Raw genomic sequence first — 5,603 nt, forward strand, 5'->3', positions numbered from 1 at the left:
TTTGAATAGATATTATGTACAAGTGCTTGGTGCAGTGCTATTGAATAGCCACTCCATGAATTATTGCAAATATTCTCAATACATACAATGACCCTGGAGTCATGGCTATTGGGAAAAATAATTCTGGCTACAATTTTTCATCTCCTTGAGCACTGATGTCAGTGCACTTTAGGGATCAGCTGATGAGCCTTAGCCCACACTCTGAGGGCATGAGTTCTGGGTCTGCAGTGAGCAGGATTGCTCCTGGAGATCTGAGACATCATTATCACGAGTGCCGCAGCGACATCCGTTAATGGAAAAGGCAGACAGACAAAGATGTGGAGGAAAGGGGGCCTTTGGGACCTCACCTCCGACAAGCCCTCCCTTTCAGGGACCCAAACCTGCCTGCAACAGCCTCTTCTCTCTGCAGGGCGCCCTCAGTTTCACCCTCTCCTTGCGCAGACTTCTCTTTCATGCTTCTCTTCAGCAAAGGCATTTGGTCTCTGTGTGCAGCTTCTCCCCAAGGGAGCCAGTCCCCTCCCCGCCACCTGAACTCTTGCTCACCTTCTCCACATACACAGCTGCCACTCACTTCGATGGAGCTTCCAGCCCACGAGGAGCGGGGAGAAAGGGCAGCGAGTGGGGAACCCGGGGCCTGCCTGAGCAGCTAGCTGGGAGTGGGGCTCCTTGAAACCACCACAAGCTGAGAATGGCACCGAGCAAAACAGAAAAGGCGAATTTTGCATCTCCGCCAGCCTGTGCCTCTAGAAGCCTCATTAGGCCCAAGTGTCTGGTAAATAGAAAGGACCTCCTGACATGACTTGCGGGGTTAGCGTGGAAACATAAATCTGCAAAAATAACTGTAAAATTATAAAGAAAAATTACCTTAGAGGAAGATGATTAGCATTCCCATATTGAAAAAATTTCAGTTGGGAAGGTTCAATCATTTTTCTCCCTGGCTTTTCTTTTTTTTTTTACAGCTCTATTTACATAGAATTGAGGCATAATAAATTACATATATTTAATGTGTATATTTGATGATATTTGACATATGCATATGCTCGTGAGATGCTCACCACCATCGAGATCATCAATGTATCACGTCCAAAGGTTTCCCTGTACTCCTTTGTACTTTGTCCTTACCATCCATCGGCCCTAGACAACCACAATGCAGGGTCTTTTTTGTCGTTACAGATTAGTTTGCATTTTATAAAAAAATTTTTTTAAGATTTTATTTACTGATTCATGAGAAACACAGAGAGAGAGAGGCAGAGACACAGGCAGAGAGAGAAGCAGGCTCCCGGCAAGGAGCCGGATGTGGGACTCGATCCTGGGACCCTGGGATCACACCCTGACCTGAAAGCAGACGCTCAACCGTTGAGCCACCCAGGTGCACCGCATTTTATAAAATGTTATAAAAATGGAATCATCTGCTGTAATACATCCATCTTGGTCTTGTTTCTTTTACCTAAAAAAAAATTTCAAAATTCATCCATATATTTGCATACATCAAGATAATAGTTTATTTTTGCTGTCATTGAAGAAAATGCCACTGGACAGATAAACCATAATTTTTTTTTTTTATTCACTATTCCAAACCTCTGTTTCTTTTTAAACGCTGTTCCCACCTGCTCTTCAGTGAATGAATGGTAGATTTGCAATCATGAGAGTCCTTCACCCTTTTATAGACGAAATGACTCCCTTTAATGTGTTTTGCTGAAGTGGCAAAGAAGTGGGTACCCTGTGTTCATCCAGGATTTGTCAGCAACTGAACCACACGTCAGGTTTTTAAGGAATGGAGCAATGAGTGGAGATGTGTAGGGATTTTTGTATGCAGACCCGAGGAAGAGAAGGTGCGTTAGCCTAGAGGTCTCAGAAGAACAGAAGTGGTCAGATGGAGATAGTGCTCATAAAACATTGCCTGAAAACAAAACAAACAAAACAAAAAAGTAAACTTGCCAGAGCTTTTCATGAGTGGTTTTTAAAAAATTCTTAAAGTGCTAGCATTCAGGAAATTCAAGGATTTTCATTTTTACCCTCCTACTCTTCTCTCACAGTTTCCATTAGTGTTTCAGCAAAACAGTAGAATTTACTTTATTTAGAATACAGTGTAGTAGAATAAATACAAGTATTCAAGAACACAGCTCGAGATTTCAATTATCTTCTGATCCGGCCTAGACTGGATACTCATCATACACTTTCACTGTTTTCTTCATTTACACATTAACGTTTTATTGACTTCGAGATTAGTCCCACACTGCCCCTCTCGTTGCTGAGAGTGTAAATGGGTATTTCCTTTCCAGCTGAGATGGGCTGGACTTACTCATTTTGTTCCTGTGGACAAAATCTATCACGTATCAGTTTGGTGGAAGCCTGGTGGTTTCCGGCTGTTCTTGCGGGTTGCAGGATGAATGGGCAGGTTGTTGGGTTGTGTGGGAGGATTCAGAAGCCCCGGGCACAGGCAGTGCTGGCAGTTCAGCTGTCAGAGGAACAAGTGGGGGTGGAAGCAGAGGAAGGGAAGAAAATTTCCACTGAGGTGAAAGAGTTGAGGATTCTTTTGGTCAGAGCTGTCTCCCTAGGCCAGAAAACCAGCGATGGAGAAAAGGGACCTGCTAAGAGAGAAAATCCCTCAAGCTAGATGCCTGGGAGCCACTTCGGGTCTCTCTTTCTCTCAATTTAATTAGACACAAAGTCCCGTTGACTGTGTTTCCTTAGCCTCCCTTGAGTGCTCTTTCCTTTTTTCTGTCCCCATGGTGTTGGCTTAATGTCCATCACCTGGATGGCGATAGCAAGGTGCTCATCTGATTGTGTCCCATGGGACAAAGTCCCAGCCCTGACTCCCGGCCCTGGCTTCACCTGCCCCCTGCCCACACCTGCGGTCTCTTGTCCAGCTACACCAACTCTCCAGCCATGTCAAACCTTGCACTGTTTCCCACAATTGCAGAAATACCCAGAGAGCTTTGGGGAAAAAAATACCTCCTGAGGTTCTGATTCAGTGGATCCAATGACTCTTCTGTTCAAGACACCCCCAGATGTTGGAGGATGGTCAGAAGGCCGACTAGATTTTGGAGTCCCTAGCCAGCATCACAGCTTGAGGATGAACAAGGTCAACACGGGAAAGCACCTTCTAAGTGGTCGATCTTCATGCAGAGGTCAGCCAGTGTCGCAGAGGGGAGGAAGTGTGCTGAAGGGCAGGCTTAGCTCTGGGTTTAGCGTAGGCGTGGGCTCTCGCCTCCCTCCCTGCAAAACTGGCTGGCAGCAAAAACAGTCCCCAAGGCCTGGCCCTAGAAGAGTTCTCAAACACCCAGAAGTTTTCTTCTGAACATTTTTATTTTTTAGTAGCAAAATAGTTTTATTAAATGACTCATATAAGGAATCCAAATCCTAGCAGATACTGTTAGTAGAGTCCCAAGAGCTATTCTCTCCTATGTTCGTGCTGGCTCAGCCCACATTTTGTTCAGAGTCCACATCTCCCTTCCACAATTCGGGAAAGGCCAATTATGCTGGGCCTTCTCTTTGCAACAACTGGTGTAAACAAGTTCTGCACAATGAAATGCCAGGGGAGGCCTGTTTAGTGGCTTCTGGAAAAAATTACTTGCTCCTAGGGAGAGATGTTTTCTCCTCACTGGATACTTCCTGTGTGTGCATGGATACTTGGAACTATGGCAACCATCTTGCTATCTTGAGGGGAGTTAGTCCAAAGACAACACCCTGAGGAAGGCTAAACAGAAAAGGAGAGGGAACCTGCGTCCTCAATGACGGCGTTGAGCCATCAACTTGGCCAACCCTGAAATTTCTTTCTTTGTAAGATGATGAATCCTCTTAATGCTTAAATCATTTTGACATGGATGTCAAGCATTTGGATGCACGGATGTACAAAACAGATTAAAATTGACAAATAATTATGAAACATATATTTTATAGGTTTTAACTCATAATTTTTATGTATTAGAAGTCAATCAAGAAGATAATGGTGACATGAATTTTTGCAGCATGCAATTTAAAATGGCGAGTTATGGATGTAAAGTGATGTCATATCAATCTAAGCATCCAATTTATTTTAGGATTTTGTTTTGATTGTTTAATAGTGAGGAAAGTCTGATTCCCCCAAATGAGTAGCTGCAAATGGTAGCAGTTTTGAAAAAAACAATCACTGGCTTTGCAAACTCAAGATGCTTCTCTGTTAATAGTGATAACAGGAAAAGCTTGATTCCAATATCTGGGCTCATCCACACCAAGTTTGCCTGGCAGGCACAAGCTAATGTGCTGATTGTTAAGAATTGGTGTATATTACTTGTTTACAATTAAAAACATATGGTATTTTAAATTTTTAAATGGATTACAAATAGGATATTTGCAGAAGTCCAAAAGATCTCCACAGAATCTTGGGTTCCTCAGAACACACTTTGAAAACCTCTGTCCTAAGTGTAATTAAGTTATGCTAATTATGTATAATTAATTTAAAATCCAGGTTTCCAGTGTGGTAGACAAGATCCTCCCCTCCCGCTCTGACTCCAATTTCTAAGAGCTCAAAGCCAGACCTTGCATAATATCATTCAAGTCTGGCAATAAGGCAAACACTCCGTTAGCATAATAGGAGATGTGCTCCTGGGAGATTATGACTCACCGAAGGAAAGTGCTGACTGTGGGACCAGACCACACAGAGGGCATCTTTTCCTTCACCATCGCCTCCTTCCCAGTCCAAATCATTCCTTACCCACCATGTCCACCCCCAGCAGCAGAACCACACTGAGGCCAGACAAGAGAGAGCAAGAGCTGGACAGGTACCTGTGGGTTTCCTGGAAGAGATGAGTCAAGGACCACAATGAAAGAGAAGACAGTTAAGGAGTTGGCCCAGGAGACACTGTCTGTGCCAGCTGTGCATTTGGCTTCCTGATGCATCTCTGGAATGCAGAACTAAGGCCTCTGCCTGAGAAAAAGATAAATAAAATGAGAAAAGACACTAATTTCCCTTACTCATTGTGATGGTTTTAAAATATGTCCGTGAATTCTTTGTCATCTCTTGTTTTAGCAGGTGGAATCTAATTCCCCTCTCCTTACCTGTGGGCTGTATGTCGTGACTTCTAACACATAGAATGTGGTGGAGGCAAGGGTATAAGACATTTGAGATTAGCACTGTGGCCTCCTCCTTGTTCTCTCTCCTAAATTACCATGTGTGATGTCATGAGGACACTCGAGTAGCCTTCTGGGAGGGCCACCTAGTAAGAACTGAGGCCTCCTGCTAACAGCCATGTGAGGGAGTCAGCTTGCAAGAATCACCCAGCTAAGCTGCTTCCACATTGCTGACCCACAGAAACTCTGAGATAATAAATGCTGGCTGTTTTAAGTCAGTAAGTATGGGATAATTGGTTATGCAGGGATAGACAATGACCACCCATGGATATCAGATGTCACTGGAATCTGAATAAAGGGTTCAAGGAACCTTCTTGTGGAGTTCATGTGAGCTGGCTGGCAAGACCATTTTCCTATACAAGGCCACCCCTCACTTCCACAATAAGTGCTGGGCTGGGGTTGCACAAGTCTTTTTGCATAAATAATACGATACAGCCACCAAAAGCCTAAAATGGAATCATATGGAAAACTTTAAAAGGCATAGTGTCTGG

General features: G+C 43.9%; 1 long non-coding RNA gene across 1 annotated transcript; it reads right to left on the minus strand.

The window, feature by feature from the left end:
* Positions 1–1,253: 1,253 nt before the first annotated feature.
* LOC112654836 (uncharacterized) lies at positions 1,254–3,682 on the minus strand. Its single transcript, XR_003133414.3, has 3 exons — positions 2,956–3,682; positions 2,303–2,458; positions 1,254–1,900 (listed from the first exon to the last, which is right to left on the minus strand). It is a non-coding gene; the product is annotated as an uncharacterized LOC112654836 (long non-coding RNA).
* Positions 3,683–5,603: the final 1,921 nt, after the last annotated feature.

Source organism: Canis lupus, chromosome 15 (genome assembly GCF_003254725.2).
Source record: "Canis lupus dingo isolate Sandy chromosome 15, ASM325472v2, whole genome shotgun sequence".
Lineage (NCBI taxonomy): Eukaryota > Metazoa > Chordata > Mammalia > Carnivora > Canidae > Canis > Canis lupus.